This window comes from Cinclus cinclus, chromosome 3 (assembly GCF_963662255.1).
Source record: "Cinclus cinclus chromosome 3, bCinCin1.1, whole genome shotgun sequence".
Classification (NCBI taxonomy): Eukaryota; Metazoa; Chordata; class Aves; order Passeriformes; family Cinclidae; genus Cinclus; species Cinclus cinclus.
The window spans coordinates 103,597,360-103,616,102 of record NC_085048.1 but is presented as its reverse complement, the minus strand read 5'-3'; positions in this window follow the sequence as shown (position 1 = coordinate 103,616,102).

The following is an 18,743-nucleotide window of genomic DNA, read 5'->3' as shown; positions in this document are numbered from 1 at the left end:
AGCTATAATTTTCCTAACCAGCCCTTTTTTTCTCCCTACTGATAAATAATAATTATCAATTGGCTACAATAATGTGATAGTCACAAAGGCACAATCTGGTGAAATTTGATTGTAATTCCTACAAGGAAAAGTTTCTCCTTTTAGAGGATCCAGTGGGATTTATAGTGTTGGGACCAAGCTCTGCACAGACATCTTGGGGTGAGCACAGTACTGGTAGTTTTGATGTATTGCTAAGGACACAAGTGAGATCAGGGGTGTGGGCAGAGATTCCTCCATCAAGGAACACTGGAAAAACACAGAGTAGGGAACTGAACTCTCATTCTCAGTGCCCTACCTTTGGAAATACCACAGTGAGTGATGTGAGGTATCTGTAGTTTTCCCACTGCTCAAAACCCACCATTGCCTAAGATAAACAGAAACTTCAGCTTTTCATCACAATGCAAATGGACCTTTAAAATATAAACAGCACTTAAAACGGGCTCAAACTTCAGCAGCCAGACGGGACATTAAAGAAATTCCTGGCAAGAGCAAGTGCTGAGTCATATAAAACTAACAAAATAATATGGGCAGTTATCACCCAAATGCATTATTTATCACTGAAACCCATTGACGCTTGTGCTTACACAGGAACCCTCCTGTGATATTGAAGGCCAAAGTGTCTTCTCTCCCTAACAACAGCGTTGTATCTCTGGAAACTCGAGCAGGGACTCAGAAAATCAATAGCACTTCATGAGCAAGGTCTCAGGCTTCTTCTTTTACGAGGATTCTGTCAATGCTAGTGGCCATTACTGTACTTTAAAGACACAGTATAAAATTGCCTCAACAAGATATAAGACACATGGTTGGAAAGAACCTGGGGAGAGTATTTTAGCCAAAGTTAAATAGTTTCATCACGTAATTACTTCTATTGGCACATCTCCAGCTGGAGACACTGGGGCAGGGTAGGGGCTTTCTGGGATGGGGTGGGGAAATTGGAAGGGAGGGTTTTCGACTGGGCTTGGGCTGAGCTAAACAAGGTCAAGCTGCTAAAATGGAGCCACAGCCAAGCACCATTGACAGCAACACAGCAACAACAAAGTTGCTGTCTTTTTGTTTTCTTTCTTTTTTATTTTTTCTTGGAAGCTAAGTGGCTTGAAAGTAGTTTTAGTTTTATAGCTGAAAAATGTCATCCTGATTTGCAGGCCGGTAATTCATTTTCTAAGGACTGTTTAGAATTTATTCAGGGGGAAAAAGAAAGCTGTGCTGGTTCCTATAACAGACTCACATTATATGACAAAATTTAACTTTTGTATTTTATGGGATTTTATGAATTCCACTAAAACCATTAGCTGGTTGTCTCTTTGTGATTAAATTTAACCACTTATGCAGTACTTTAAAGTGATGACAGTCTCGCCTGTATTTATGTTTTCTTTTGTTTAAAATGCACATCATTGCAGAGAAAAGATAAAGACACTTCCACTGATTCTCTGGGAGCAAAAGAAAGCCAGGATGAGCACCAAAACATAAAATCACAAACAGCTAGAAGGGTTAAAACATTTTCTGCATGGAAAGGGCGCCTACAGCAGACATATTTTCCTGAAAAGACTTTTCAAGTTCTAAATACATTAATTCCATGACTGAGCATCACTCCCAGGGTTTTCTATCTGGGTTCTTTTTTAAGAGTGCTCCCTTCAGTCCAAACCTAGCAGGTTTGGGTTAGAGTTCAGAGCAGGACACTGCCATCCCACAGGGCAGGTGATCCAAGACTTGCTTGGCTTTTTGAAGCCACCTCAGAAGGCTTTGCTGCATCCACCCACACAGCCTCATTTTATTTCCCCAAAACATATTAGAGCTGTCCTCGGGATCAGGCTATAAAAACACTTCTTCAGTGGCTTGGAGCACATATTTCCATGGTGTTTCACCTGGGAGCACTGGCTCAGCCACGCTGTACACCACCCAGGGTCGGGTGTTACATGGCGTGGCCATGAATGCGCGGTAGAGCAAACCCCTCAATCAGGGGGACATCAGTCACTTTGCATCACTTGGTGTGGGAAGTGCTGAGCAGTCCTTGATCCTGGCTGAACCCAGAGGATTGATGTGCTGTACCCACAGGACAAACCCTCTGCTTGTATACTCATGGATAATGCACACCTGCTACATAGGGATGAACTTCCCAAATTAAATTGCATTTTTGAAGCTACTTTGATAGCTGCACTTGTCCTCTGATCTGGTTCACTTGGGTTTTTTTCCCAGCTTCACACAAATGAACTGCTTCAAACAGTTCCTTGCTTTTTTTATTTCATAATTAGCTGTGTGAGGTTTAAGACAAGAAATATTTAGTCCTGGAACAGTGACAGAAGTAAAAATGAATACTGTATCACCCAGCAAAGCCAGACATAGGGTTTCTGACCTCCATAAAAACCCTTTCCCTCTATTTCCAGGGAGACGCTCTCATATATATCTCTGAACACTATGTCAAGGCCTCCTAGAAATTTTTCTAATACATTCATTATAAGTTCTGCTTCTCTTTCTCGCTCTGAGGTGAGCCAGTGCCTTTGGACTGAGGAGTTAAAGGATCAGGAATATGATAAACAGTATTGCTAACACCCTCAAAATGGTAACTGCTTAAGTGGGATATATTTAAGAAATCATTGCATTTCTTCTGGAGGCTGTGATTTTCCAAATTTTACATTCACAAGGCTCTCAGAACAACCACAGAGCCCTGCACCTGAGGGACAGCAATAGCCAGAATTACAGGGAGCTGAGGCTTTCCTAACCATGTTAAATATCATACCACAAATTGCATGAGATGAGGTGTTCCTGGAGCTACCAATTTATAAAATAGTAAATTCTATTTATTTGATTTTCACCTTTTCTTAGAGGCTTCCAAAATACTTTTTCTTAAAATGCAGTTATTAAGACATTTTTGTTTTCACAACCCAGTTATTAAGGCCTCTGGATTTCTAGTCCTTGATTTATCTCATCTAAAGGCATTTCACTTGCTAGTATGGATCAAGATTATCAGCATGTGAGCTCAGTGTTGTTGCGCAGCCACAGGGAAGGAGGAAAATGCAAAGAAAATGCTCATTAACATAACAAAATGCAATGTATCTCAGCTATGTGCAAGGATCACCTAACAGTACATTACAGAGTGGATTGGTTCATTAGAAAATAATAAAAAATTAAAATTCTGACTATTTATTCCACTTCTCATTCATGTCAGGTGTTATTTAACTGTGTGCTTTGTACCCTGACTCTTCACTTAACAACCTCTTAAACTTTTGAATCCTTGGATGGGAATTTGACATCACACTAGAACACCTAAGGGCTGTTTTCCAGGCACTACAAGAGCACAACATGTTAAATAACCAGTCATTAATGTCAAAAAATCAAGCTTTACCATACATTTTTGGCATTAATTTTATAAGTACCATAAAACAAGCTTTTTACTGGGTAGTTTTGGTATATAATTTCTTCCACAAGAAGAAGAACAGTTTCTGTATAGTTAACACATGTGTCAGGGTAAGGAAGCATAAAAACAACATCACTGTAAAATTCATACTAAATGATGGAAATAATAACTGGAATAAGTGTAATTTGAGTAGCAGCCTGAAACAACAGGCAGAGAGTTGAGCAGTGCTAAAGCAGACAAACTGCAAAGGCAAGTGGTCAAACCTGAGACCTGAGCAGAGAAAGGAGAGAACTTTTCAGTCAAAAATACTCTTGCCATGAATAAGGAAAGCATTTAAAGGAGCTGGTGTGAAACAACGGAGGAATTTCATGGACGTGGAGCTGTGGGGGCTGCAGCATCTCTTAGGAAGAGGCAGAAGCTGGGAGGGAGCTCAGGTATGGACACCTGGCCATCTTAGAGTGGGACCAGCCCTGTAATTTTCCAAGTAGAACAGCAGGATGTTATTTAGCACAGGTGTCTCTGTAATTGTGGGACTGAGAGAATCAGTGCTCAATGGCCCACAGCCTCCCCCTGCCACCCGTGTAATGCAGCAGAGTCTGCACATGGCGAAAGGAAAAGTGGGAATCTGGGTGATCCACAGCACAAAAAGCATTGCTAGCCACCCACGACTCTCCTGGGTGACAAATATTTATTCAAGGGCTGCAGTTTCTGATCAAAACCAACTTTCCTTCATCAGGAAAACAGACAGTAAATTTAAAAACTCTGTATTTTTGTACGAGTGTAGCAGGAGACATCCTGAAATGTTTCTGCTTCTTCCAGAGGTAATCCTGTCCCCCACATACAAAGGTATATGTCAGACCCATATAATCTTTTAGGCTTTTTCATTCCAACTGCTGCAGTTTTCGAAACAATGAAACTCCTTTCTGAGGACAAATGGCATGAATAAGTCAAAGAGTAATTTTAAGGAGCCCTGTGAACATCAGTATATGGCAAGCCCACTGTATGCCAGTTCTTTCCTTCCACAAAAATATGGAAACCCACAAAACTCCAGACTGAGTGTAAAAGACTTTATGTACAAGGGAAGCAATTTTTCTGTCATAAATCTACAGGTAAGAATCTCACAAATAAAGGAAAATTTGCTTACTCTTCCCATTGAGAATTTTTTCCCCTTTCCACCACTTAAGTGGCTACTTGGGAAAGTCAAAATAAAATATTTAAAGGATTAAGAAGAGGCAGATGTGCTCTCTAGGACATCATCTGACTCACAGACACATTAATAACTTGGGATTGATTGAGTGATGCTACAATAAACCAATTATGAAATAAGAAACAACCAGTGCCAATATCCATTTGGATTCATTCCTGTCCATCACCTGGCATGTCCGGATTGATATATAGTTAATTAAAGAAAAAGCCCTTTTTTGAAAATTTAGTCAAAAATTCAAAACCTAATGATGGTTTTACTTTCTTGTTAGTTCTGGTTCTAAACTGTGGTTGTTAAGCCTATGTGCAAATATTCCTGCCCCTTAAACCTATGTCAAATATACAACTGAGAATCCAACTAAATTGCCATAAACTGCACCTTCAACTAGGAAAGACTCAAGAGGGATAAATTCCAGCAGGGAGCATCCTCTTGTTTAAAGACAAGAGGAGACAGTCACATGCAAACATGTTTAATGCCAAATACACTAAAAGAAGTGCTCAAAAATCTCAGCAGCTTCTAATTTCTTATAGAAATTGAGGAGGAAAAACCCAGGGTGAATCTGTTTATCTGAAAACATACAGCATTTCACAACATAGGCCAAGAAAATTTATTTTGCATTAAGAAAGGCTTCTAAAAGGGATTTTTACAGATTTTTTCTTTTTTTCTTTTTTTTTCTTTTTTCTCTGAAAAAAGAAGGTAACAACTTTGCTCTGTATGTTCTCATCCTCTCAGATTTCGGAATAATTCCCCTCTAACAGCAATTGGACCCTGCTATGCAGATCAATTAGGAAACAACATTGTCATTATAAAACCTCATACAGCAGAGCAACGTGAGGTTATGCAGCATATAATTGTACCAGCCTCAAACATGCATAAAAGGCAGCCATGGGGAAGCTGACCATGCATTTCTTGTTAAAGACAACAAAATATCCCAAATTCTTTTAAGAACTAAACATTCTGTTTAAAACATCAAGTGTGAGTTAATAAGATACTTTTTCAAAATCGATAATTCAGATTTTTTTCAATAAGTTTTCTATTAGCATTCCCCCATCCCCCCTAAATACCATTATTTTTTCCACAGCTGTATAAATACTCTTACAGAATATGGCCTGAATGAATGCACCGTTCAGAAAACAACATAATTACAGCCATTTCCAGCAAACTGGGTGCCAAGAAAGTTACAAATTAATTGAAGGTTAGCACTGAAAATTAAATCCTAGTCAGCTTGAAGTAATTTTTTAGGCTAGTTTATATAAAATTAAATAGGAAGTTCAGTCTTCCAGTGTTCCATCAGCTTAGTGGAGAGATTTTTAAGGTTCAGCCGAACAAGTGGTTTGTGCTGTTCTGTCATGTGGAAAACCCTACATTTCTCCCTGTGGGCATTTCTTCTTCTCAGCCAGTTTTCGCGGTTCTCCAAATGGAGAGATCAAAACTCCTGGGTTCTTTCCCAGTTCTCCTGGATACGGACTCACTCCAGAAGAGAAGAACCTGTTCATGTTGACTGAACTTTCACTTTTGAATTCACAAGCACACACTTGTCTTTTTGATTCTGTTTGTGTGTACCTCCAAAATGTAGTGGTTAAAAAGTTTTATTCCTAATGTAGAAAAAGCAAGAAAACATAAATCGTTAATTTAGAACTCAGTTTCAGGTGTTTCAGGACTTTCCATGGAGTCAGATCACAAAAAATAACAAGAAGGGAAGATTCAACATGCCAGCATCAAGAACCTGAATTAATTTCCCACCGTTCAGTCAGAGAACACACTAAAAACCACAGCAATATTCAGAAAACCCCTTCCATCCATCCAGTTTGGAAGCAGTTATGGAGCTGTTGCCTCCTTGTTTCTTTGATCATCCCTTTGTGGAAGCACAGCATCTGGAGATGAGAATCAGGTGTATTTCCTTGCCCTAGGAATACTTCAGAGATGGGCTAGCACTTAACATCCCAAATCAATTCCCAGAGTCACCCAAAAATTTTACATGAAATCCCAAAAGCTGTCCCTATCTTTGCTGGAAAGCTCTGCCCATACTCCCTATCCTTGCAAAACACCCAACTTCAGCCATTAATCCTGTGTTCTGCCTGCAAGGGATACAAACATGCCCATGGTGAGAGGTAAAATCCAGGAGGTTTTCCAGGGTCGAGAAATGAAGCTTCTGGTCCAAGGAGGATCCTCTGTTTAGTTCCCTTCTCTCCCAAATCAAAGCACCTCCCTAAGGAGACATCCTCTGCAAGTTAGATTTCCTACTCCCTTTGGGAACCTGCTAAGCCATCTTCATCCTAAAAGAATTTAAACTTTCATCTGGCAGCTCCCAGGGAGCTGCTGGAATCATCAAGCTGAGAAGGGACAACCCCTGTCTTCCCTTCTATCTGGCAAACAGGTGACAGCAAAGTAACAAAGCCTGGAGAAAAAGTTACCAGAGGAGACCAAGGAGGCAGGAGAAGACAGGGCAGGTCTGCACAATGGACTTTTTGTTCTTGTGTATTAACAGCTTCACATTAAAAGCAGAAAGGAAAACTCCTCTCTCCTTCCCTGCTCCTGCCTCAGTGCCCAAACTGAGGACGACATCCACGTGCCAAAGTTCCTAACACAACACTTCAGCAAGGAGAATCTCAGTCAGAACTGCCAAGGCAAAGTCAGAACATTTCAGATTTACTTCCCCAGTTATTTTTTACTCCAACATTCAATTGAAGTATTCTTGTTGAGCCTCATTAGCTTTTAGGGATTTAAAGACATAACTAGGGAAGCTTTAGGTCAAAAGGCTGTTACACAGGAGGCCTTAATTTTGAAAACATTCCTGGCAAATATTTTCTGACTTATTCTCAGCCTCTTCGGTCTCTGTTTTCACTGCTCTTTTTCTATCCACAAAGGGTATATAAAGGGCATCTAAAACTTTAGTCAATAGATCCATTATTATGATTGGCTGAAAACCATAAAAAGCATCCATCAAGCCATTGTGTTGCATCTTGTGTTAAATTATGGTGATAAATAGTCCTTTTTTCATGACGTCACCTACTCAGCTATGCAGAAATCCATTCCCTGCTGCCATTACGCATCACTCAGGCTTGTGCCAGCCTGCTGAAAAATCTTCCCCACACCACGGCCCTGCAAGGCTGTGCTGCTCCACCGAGACAAATATTTTCTGTTGCTTTTATGTCCTATTGTGAAACAATTGTTTTCCTGGTTCCTAGTGTTACCCCAAGCGTGCAGTAATGTCCTCAGCTATCAGCTCTGGGCATTGTAGCTCATGTACTTTTAATTGTTTACAACTTGCATCAGAACTGGATTGAGTCCATTTGTACTCATATTGTTTTATCACTATGAGATGATACATTTTGCCACCTTCTTCTAGGTCAAAATTGAATCCTATGGAGAGCCTTTGAACAGAGAACTAATATTCACAGGAACTGAGCTGGGAATGTATAGCAATTTTATTATTATGTTTGGGATTTTGCTTTGAATTTAGACAAATCTTTCTTGTATAATTAGATTTCATAACACTTGAATTAGAGCTTACAAAAACAACAATGAAAAAGAATAAAAATATTTGGCTAAAATTACTTCAAATCAAATGATTGCCTATGGAAACAAAGAACACTAGCAGCTTTAGGGTTTTTTTCATGTTTCCTTATTATTATACATCCATCTTATCTTTTGTTTAAATAAATTGTCATTTTCTTCCCTCATTTTGTAAAGAACAGAAGAGACAGGATAAGTCAGGGACAGCTTTTATAAAATATTGCTCTTACATTATGGCACTAACTGAAGGAAATGAGGGATGTAGTCTAAGGACTGCAGAAAAGACTTGCATTTACAATTATCATTTAAAATTAAAAAAAAAAAAAACGAAACAAATTTGGGCTCATTTCCTACTTCTAATGGGAAAAGTAACATGTGAAGGAGCAGCGTCAAAAGCAAGAACCAACAGCAAAAAACATCCTATCATTTTCAGGCTCACATAATCTTTTCTTGTTATTATCAGCAGTACAACACAAAAACAGAACTAGAGAAAGCAGGTAGCACCTCTTCTTACACAGAAGAATCTGCATCACTTCAGGCACAAAAAGCAGCTACATTTTCCCCCCTCTTTCCTCCTCTCTTTGGTGTTTCCAACACTACTAAATCTTGAATTAAGCCTGAGGGAAGTTGGCTTCGGCTCAAGGTAGGAACAGAAAACCTAAGGGACACAGTAATGATTCTTCTCATCTCCTCTGAAGGAGGAATGGACACACAACAGGCTGAAAAGGGCTGGACTTTTGTCACAGCTGTATCTGGGCACAAACCCTTCCACGAAGATGCTGGAAAAGCTTTCCCTGTAAGCTTTCCCTGCGCTGCTAAATACAGACCCACCTTCTCCTTATCCTACAGACTGTGTATCTTCCACATTTCCACATTCTGCAAAGGAGAGGAGTAAGGCAAGAGAAAGAACACTGTGCTCATGCAGAGCCCAGGAGCCAAAATGTCACCTGCCAGAGCTGTAATCACCACCTGCCCTACATCAGTGACAACCCAAGTGGTGGCACTGTCCCACCTACAGCTCAGTGCGTCCCACTCCTGCTTCAGGATGAAACACATCTCAGTGTAATTAGCTGGAGAAAGAGAAGTTCTTTCACCTGCACGGCTGAAACACGGGAATAGAATGAGCTGCCCCCGGGGAAACACCAACCAAACGTTTCTAGACACAGCTGAAAATGAAGGAGCAGCTCGGCTCCTGTCTTTAGGCACAGCCCTTCTTTGCCCTTAGGTACTGTGTCCAAAAAGTCTGGATCCAGGCCCGGATACTCCATGGGGAAAAAGCCCAGATTGGGTCTGGGCCAGAGTTCAGAACGGAGGAAAACCTAGACTGGATTAAAGCCTGGGATCTGGAATGGAGCGGGGAGGGGAACCCGGAGTGGGTCATGACCAAGATGTGGAAGGCGCAAAACCCAAACTGGATCAAGCTTGGGAACTAGAATGGAGGCAAACCCTCACTGGCTTTGTGCCAGAATAGGGAACGGGGGGGAGGTGAAACCCGGACTGGATTTTGGCTGGTATCTGGAATGGGGGGAAACCCAGACTGGATCATGGCCACATTTGGGAATGGCTTTGGTTTTCCCATCTTTAGGCATAGCCCTTATTTGCTCTTAAGGCACTGGGTCCAAAAGATCCTGGGGAAAAAAGCTGAACAGTGAAAATGATCACTGTAATATTTCAAAGAGATTCAGCCACTGAACTGGCCCCAACTGATTATGCAGCTGATCTTAAATTTAAAGCTCCCCAATATCCTAAATCCTTGTAATAGAATCCACAGATCTTAGTGGAAGAGAATAATGCCTTGTGCCCCTTTTTCTCTCATTCCTGTTGCAGCTCTAACCTCTGCTCTGTGTCATTACTTTTACTGGTAAATTATGAAAGAAAGCACCATGCACTTCTTAAATTGGATTGGGTTGGGAGGACTAAATACCTAAATATGTCTGAGCACTCAGTGATAAGATTTGAGGTGGAAGAAGGAAATTTCTTTCTAGAACCCCTAGAAAGCCAAGAAAATGTAGAAACACAGCTGAAGTGCTTTTGGGGAATGCAAATTGTCAACATAGTTTTCAAATTCTTTTCAAATTCAAATTGCAGCTTCTGAGGAGAGCTGCTGTACAGTACATAAGGTACACTTTGGGCAGCGTCACTGGGAACATTTATAGAAACTTCCCTTTTTTCCGGCCATTGAAAAAGTAAACCATAAGTAGGATACATTGAAAGATGATTTGCAAAATTTTGGCTTTTGCTTATGTAAGCAGACTGTCAGCTGAAACTCCCCCCAAAGATGCTAGTAAGACTTTACACTTGGAAATTTGCTTGAAGAGCCTGACCAGAAAAGAACATTTGGAAAAGATCCATGCTAGGAGAACAACTAGGAACAAATTCCCATACTAGGAATTTGGTTAAAGCTGAATCAACACGAATATTTTATTTGTGTTTGATATCCCCCAGTTTATATTGGCAAAGGAAACCAGCAGTCTAAATGCTGAGAATCAAATGGAGATATGATCAAATGGGGAATAAAAGGTGGGGTTTGATGCAGGATTAATCCAAGAGCAGGGAAGCACCCAACAACTCTGAAGCAACCAGTTATTGTGGAAAATTTTAAACAAAATGTATTTTGAGAATGGAATTCAAATCCTAATTTTCAGAAACACTTAACACTTGTTGAGGGTTCACAGAAGGGTAGAAGTGTACAGAAAAACTGGCCACAGAATTTGAGCAGTTGTACACTACACCTTTGTATTTTGTACCTTCAAAACCTGATTATAACAGGGTTTAGGTCTTCCCTAAGAATTGCGATATTGCTAATTGTCCCATGAACAAGTGATTTTACATTTTCAGAACACCACACAGACATTGCCTTCCCGAGTGTTATTTACAGGTAGTTGTGGAGCACGTAGCTTTGCTTTACTTTTCCAAGGGATGTACCACGGCACTGTGGAGTCAAGTACACTTGTCTCATTCCACTGACTTCTGAGGCATGATTTCTGTGCAGCGAGGGATGTATTTATCCCACCGCCTGCTGTCCACTGTATTTACCTGCTAAATGTCTCTAGTACGAGGTGATCGTATCTCTAGCGCAAGGCAATAATGTGCTATTGTGTTTTCAACAATCCAGAGTACAATGGAATACACCATTAATTCTGATAGGTCTGTGAGGACACCTTAGAAAATATTTTAAAAGACAGATTAGTGTCTCATCAAGGCAGAGATTAAGTGAAAATACTTTCAAATTTGTCATGCAGCGCGGTATCTGTTGGGTTATTTATTATTTCATACAGCATGCAAAGTAATAGATCAAATACACCTTAGAGACTCCTCGGAGATATCAATGCCTTCCAGTGTATTTAAATACACTGGCCAGCACTTCTGCAGCTGGGCATTTTACTTTCTTCTTAAGACAACAAAGAGATTTTCAGTGCCTGTGGAGACACTGCCATTCCCTGCATCCCTTGGTTAGGAAATCTAAATTCCCCCTAGACTTCTTCTTATTGGGCTGAACTACCATCATGTGGACTGTGTTGCAAGGCTCCCACCTCCCCTGGAGTTTAAATGTTAGACCTGTCTTGGAAAGGCTGTTTTTCCAGTGATTTCCCTTTTCCTCTTATTGCTAGGTTCAGGTGGACTGCTGGGATGGAGCTGCCACCAGCCCTGACCTGGACACACCACAGCTTCTCCCTCACACGGGTGAGTGGGGCAGCAGGATGGACGGAGCCGACAATGAGGCAACAGCAGAAGAACTTCCTTCTCCCTTCTCCCCTCTCCCTCCTTTATGTGATTTCACATAAGCAAAGATGGGAAGTAATACCACAGCATATTGTTTGCAATATGCTCTCTTGGCCATAGGGAAAGGAAACAGTTCAGGGATTCTTTTAAAAGCACTTAGCATGATATACAGTCTTTATATTTTGCTTGGATGATGCCTGCCTTCTGCTTGTCCTACTTATTTAGGTTTCAAGTCTTCTTAGCAAGAGTGTTCCTCTCAAACACATTTTGCAAATCCAGTGAATATCTTTATTATAAAAAAATAAGACATTATTACGTACATCCTTACAGCTTCCCACTCTCCTAACTTCCTCATCATAATGTTCTGCTGAAAACACTAAGTTCCCTACCACAACATTTGCCTTTCTCCAGATACCTTGTCTGGAGACAATTAAAGAAAATCAGAATGACAATTATTATCAAAGGCAAAAGATAATATCATATTCAAAGAACAAAAATAGGATATGAGACCTCAAAATATCTCTACACAAATATCAAAGTTAATAAGAAGGAAAGAGACTTAAAAAGAAATTATTAAGTAACAGAAGGCTCTTTTTTTCCTGTGCCCTTCAGATCATTCATGGCATTCTCATTTGAAAGGAGGATGACAGAAAAAGTGGGAGGTTGTCTGAAATTTTTACACTGGAAACAAACATGTGCAGACAATGAGAGAATAAGTGTGCTGAAAGCTGCAGTTCTCTACTAAGAAATGTTAATGCACAAGTCAACCTATCGAAGGGGAAATCGCCTCCCACAACAAAGGGAAAATGTAGATGTGATAGACAGAGAGATGCCAGGCAACAATCAAAGAAAACAGATATCTAACCTAGTTATCCAGACATGCAGTATAACTCCTATTATCCTCCCATTATTATGAGGATAGTGGCATGTGCTGGAAAGTCATACACAGTGTCCCAGGACACACTTGAAACACAGCAGAGAAGCTCTTGACTTCAAGGATCAGTCTCCAGTGAAGACACAGGGTGAGATACTGCAGATCTAAAGAATATCATATAGTTAAAAGCCGTCAGAGGAGAAAAGGGGAGATCAGCTGTCTTGAGAGATAAGCCACAACACAGGCTCACCACAGAAATATATAGAAATTAGGGCTTAATAAGGTTCCACACTGAACACAGCTACAGATCTGGCACACAAAATTTATGTTCCCTGTATTTACTTCTTAATGATCTGTATTTTCTCCCAAGTGCTTTTATCCTAGTCAAATGAGCTTTAACTTGGGAAGGAGGACATCTAGTCACTTCGTGATTACCACTAATAGTATGAATGGGGAACAGAATTTGTCAGTCTTGCTGTGGTGGAAACAGCTGGTGTGAAACCCTCCAGGTTCTCTTTGTCCAGCCTGGCAACTGCAAGCACAGTCCCATTGTGCTGTTACAATCAGAGTCTCCTTAAGAATGGACACACTTTTCCAGAAAGAAGGAAAGACTGAGCAGTGCCATTTGTAAGGTAAGAGAGAACAGGGTTCTCCTCCAGCAAAGATGAGGAACATGGTAAGGAAGAGTGTGTCAAGCATTAGCTGCTTCTCTCCTGCTTTTTCCTTTTGTTACTCCTTTGTGCTTTTATTAATCTCTTACAATTTGGATTTCAATGAAACATTTTGTTTTATTCCCCAATTTTTGTCCTTGTAGGATGACTCCTTTTAATGGTTAATCTGGAGGATTGCTTGTGGCTCTGACCTCACCTTGCCACTCTGGGATTAATCCTACCCACCACGCTGCACCTGATCAGCTACACACACTGACAGATGCATCCCCTGAATGAAGTGCCAGCTTTCCCGGAGTCCCTTTTGGGCTTGTTGGAAGAAATACATGGGATGAGCCCCTCAAAGCACTATCAAGGGAATGGGAAAAGTTTAAATTTTAATAGCCCATTCACAGTATCCATTCTTACAAACATCTTCTCCAAAAATGATTCCTAAAAGGAGTGAAAAATAGAATTTTCCACTTCCCCAGAATCCATTCCCCCATGAAGATGGAGGGAAGAAAACACACACTTCAGCCTCATACCTCCACAGCACTTCGTAAAACAAACTGGTTTCTCTCAGCAGCTTTTCCCCAACCTTTCCTTTATTCCAAAGCCATTTCAGGTACTGCACTTTGCACCTCTGTGCAGGTTAAACTATTGTACAACATCTATGTTTCAACAGCAGCACAGTCAGTCAGTAGACAAAGATGTGCTCAGAGCTTCATGAATACATTCAGCAGTTAGGAATTGGGGAGAGAGGAGCACAGAGACATGGATTTACTGTTTGCATTCATTTCTGGGCATGAAACATTTTTCTCTCATTTAAAGAACTGTATTTGACTAGTTTGACATGTTGAAGATCCAGCTGGAGAGCAGCACCAGATGAGACCACGCTCACCAGCAATGAGGAAATGTCTCCAGTGCATGTTTCCTTGCCAGTGGTTTCTAGGAAGTGACAGGCAATGTGGGATCTGTGGATCAGCTGCTTCACTGTGCTCATTCCACATCCCAGCACTGAAGAAGGCACGTGCTGGGAGCTCACCCCACTGCTCAGAAGGTCAGCACTGAGATAGCAAACAGAGGGAAAATTGTCCCAGGAGGACTGGAAAGGTGGGAGCAGAGCCCTCCCAGCACCTCACACAGTGCCTGTCTCAGGCTGTGCTGCTGGAAGCAATGCTGACCGCTCTGCTATGGAGCCAGGAGTGCTCCTGCTGTGACTCCAGCTCTGCTGGTAAATTCAGTAGTGCCAGGGGTGTTCCTGGGCACTGACACAATTCTGCCTGCATTTAAGTCACTGACAGCTTGGACCAGGGTCAGCTGCTGCCCTTCCAGCAATTCCTGGATCAGGTTAGGACTTACTGTATGGAAGGGCAGATGCCATTCCCAAATGGCAATTTACAATAGGACAGAGGTAGCCAAATATCTAAATGTTCCAGAAGCCAAGGTTCCTGTAAACGAAAGAACTGAATGCAGGGCTGTGAAAATCAATATAGTGACTCCCTGTAACCCAGACCTGCTCCCTTCAGTTAAATAAGTAGCTTAAAAATTCAGGTTCATATTCAAGGATAAAAGCACCCTTTGCATTTTCCCCTTCTATCTGGCCATCCACCCCATAGACAGTTTTGGGTCTTGTCCATTACTGGGACAGTTACTTCCAAATATAGACATCTGACTTCCCCTTGGCAATTCTGAGGGAGTGTTTAATGTAGGGAAATCTGAACTGTCCTCTGGAGGAGCCTCTCTCTCTCTCTATCCACTGAATATTTACTAATGAATAGGTCTATATTACTAATTTAGGTATCTGAACCTGATACTTAAAATTAAGCAGACTCAACCCTCACTAGAGTCCTTTTTGAGGACACTGCTGGTGGCTTTCCACAAAGACAAGGCTCATTGGATCATTATTCTGTTAAGTCATCTTGATTGTTGAGCAACAAAAAATGTTTTTCCTCTTACCTGTGCCTTTATTTTACGGGATAAAGAAAGAGCTGTAAGAAGCCTCCGCCACTCCTGATTCGGTTCCCTTCTCAGAACACACCAGGACTGGCCCTGGTCTGCACCTGAGTCTGCCCATGGCAAGGTCCATCAGGCACTTCAGCATTAGTGTTCCTGCAGGAGGCAGCTGCTGGGAAGCCTGAGGCCAGAGGCCAACAGGAAAGGAAAGATGCTCTTCAGCCTAGTCCTACCTTTTCTCCTCTGATCAGTCAGCTCTTAAACATCTGGGCTGGAGGATGCCATTGGCCCCCTGGTTGATTGAGAAGGTGGGTAAAGCTGCAGGTGTCAGGGGATGAGGGATGCCACTGCGTTTGACTTCTCTGGGTAATCCTGACTGCCACTGATACAGTCACTGCTGGTGTCTCTGTCCCAGCTGCCTTAAGCTGCCAGCCAGTTTGATAAGAAGGGAACTTGGATGTGCCTTTAAATCACCAGGAAAAGCAAGGCCACAGTTCTGCCCTGCCAAAGCTGGGAGATCAGTATCAGCTCATTTAGTTAAAATACTTTGTGTAATGCACAAAAATACATAACTGTTTGGTTAAACAGGAAATTTCCCTCTCCCTGTGGAAGCTAAGATTTCCAAAGAACAAATAATTGCTCAAGACAGAGCAATGAAAAACTCACCATGCACCAACCTGAAACTACCTCACTACTACAGAATTACTTTCTAGATTCCATGGATTCTTTCCAAGATGACACTGTGTTTCTTTCTATAAGTTATTTTTTAATTAAATATTTCCAAACAGTTTAAAATTCAGTGCTACATTTACCAAATCTCAAATTGGGATAGTGGACTCAAATTTCCCTGCTGTGGTTGATCAGCTTTAGAGGACAGCAGTAGCAAAGTGTCTGCAAACGCCTATAAATAAATAAATAAACAAACAAATAAATAAAAACTGTGGACAAGCATCAGGATGTCTGTGAGGGATGTGCAGTGCCTTGGGTATAAATCAGTGTAGCTCCACTGACTTTGGTGACACTGGCAGTTTGAGGAGGCTGACGCCCAACTGCATTTGGGCTGTTTGTACCAGCACAGCATCATCAGCTGCTTCCTGGCATTTGTCCTGGGGCCAAACATATTCACCACCTGCACCTGAGAACTATCACCTAAAAGGAAAGGTAATCTAGAATGGAAATATTCATCTTTTTTGTTTGAAGTAAGGTAAATGAATCCGGATTGTTATGTTTTTTTCTTTTTTTCCCAAAAGCAAACACGAGGAGTGATTGAAATTATTTTTCTTTAAAAAAAGAAAAGGCTCAAAATTTAAAACTTCTCATTATTATTTTTTAAACATTGGAATTCTTCTCTACCATAATGCTTCTGGCTATGGATAATGCTTCTGAGATGATCCCACCAGCTATTTCTCCCTGCAAATCAGGGGACATGATTAGATCCTAAGTGGCTTAAGACCTGGCTGGTTCAGAAATCTCTCTTCCTATTGTCACAACAACAAAGATCAGCAAAACTGCTACACTTGGAATCCCTTTCATATAAACAACAGGAATTGGTTTAGCTTTGTATTCCACACAGACAATCCTCAATTTTGGAATTTTATCCTTCCTGATTCAAAGACCCACTTTATTAACCTCCAGAGGGTCTGCCCAGGACTATCTATTTTAATCAAGGAATTCAAGAAGTGGGCAGCTGAAGGCCAAGAAGCCTGGGTTATTATTGCTATGATTACTTTGAAAGAGTATTATTCTTTTGTTGATGCTTGCTTGTTTCATACTTGTTTCTTTTATTGTTATACAAAGGTGTTCAGAAAATGTGAGCCTACTTTTAAATGTTGAATAAATCAAAATAAACAGCAGTGTGTTACAGAGGGCAAAGGCAGGGATGCATACCACAAACACTCTTCAAGTCTGGTCACCATCCTGAAAGTTTTCTGGTATTATATGAACAGATGAATAAAGCAAATTGCATGGGGACCCATGGATTTTTCTCTTATTAGGGTACACTCCTGGTGGTTTTGTCTCTGATCACACGTAAAAACAGCTCAGATTTTTTTACTAACAGGATTACCAAACTTTAAGAACAATCATTCACCTAATAAAATATAGAGAGAAGAAAATACAAAATTGCTGGGGCCAAAGCCTCTTGGACCTTCCAGAGCCATGGGCTGAATTCATCTTTGCTGAAGTGACCTAACCTTTGAAAGTGCCACGGAGGAATTGTTTATTGAATTACAGATTGCAATGTTTCCCCCAGATGCTGTTCTCCTTAAAAGGTGACATTCTCCCTTTCTCCCTCATTCACAGCCATGTTCTCTGACAGTTCATTCCCAGTGGGAACACAAGTTGTGTCCCATGTTCTCTTTGGCAAATGAAGAATTCACCACTTCACTTTAAAGAAAATTTTGCCCCAATTTACCATTTTTCTTGTGTTCAGAAATGGCACCTATGTTTGGAAGCACATTCTGTATCTAATTTTCAGTGAGTTACAAGCATACAGCATTCCATCTGTAATTCCTTCAGACTGTAGCACCCTGGCTGGGATCAGATGAGGCAAACAGGCTATTTGACATAACCAGCAAAGCCATCCCATCCAAAGCATCCTTTTTCTAAGATGTCCTTTGACAAAAACACTGAGGCAAATGGTGGGCAAACTATGCAGGTTAGAAAAATACCCATTTTGTACATTTGTTTGGGGCCTTTTAAAAGAAAGTGTGCCATTATGAGATAATAGCTGTGTCTAAGGTTCATAAAGGAGCATAAAGAAGTGAGGAGCTCAAATTCCATCCCTCATTTGCAGTGTTTCTGCTTAACTGGTCACCTATCCAAGACTCCCAAATATTGTAAAGTAGATTTTAGCACCACAGAAATGACTGGTGATGGCAGCAATGACAGACTGTCCCCAGTGAATATTCCCCCTAATAAAACTGCACTTACAATCTGTGCTCCTCCCATGTTTTCTCAAGGTATCATGAATCCAATCCTTGACCACTGTAAATCACTGTAGATCCCAATTTAAAACGGACGGGTGAGGATCAATGAGTCCTTAATGAGAGCTGGGTTGTTTTCCTGTAACTTTTACACAGACATGCCACAGGAAGGAAATAATTTAAAGGCCAACTGAAGTAGAAAAAGAACCCATAAATAATATCCAGTAAAAGTCCAGAAAAAGCTCCAGAACCCAATCCAGTGCTCAGGTCCATGGATTCTGTATGTGGCACTGAAAAGCTGGGAGCACAGGGGCTGTTACTGTCACTGTATTTCAAACTCTGCTGGAGAACCAGGACTATGATCTGAACGAACCAGACCTGCAAACACCACACACAGACCTGGGAAATCTCTGTTACTTCTCTCTCAGGGAAGATCCCACACACAGCACAGCCCATACAGATCCCACAGTAATGCTGGGAAGCAGGATTTCAGGAATCTGCACAGCCA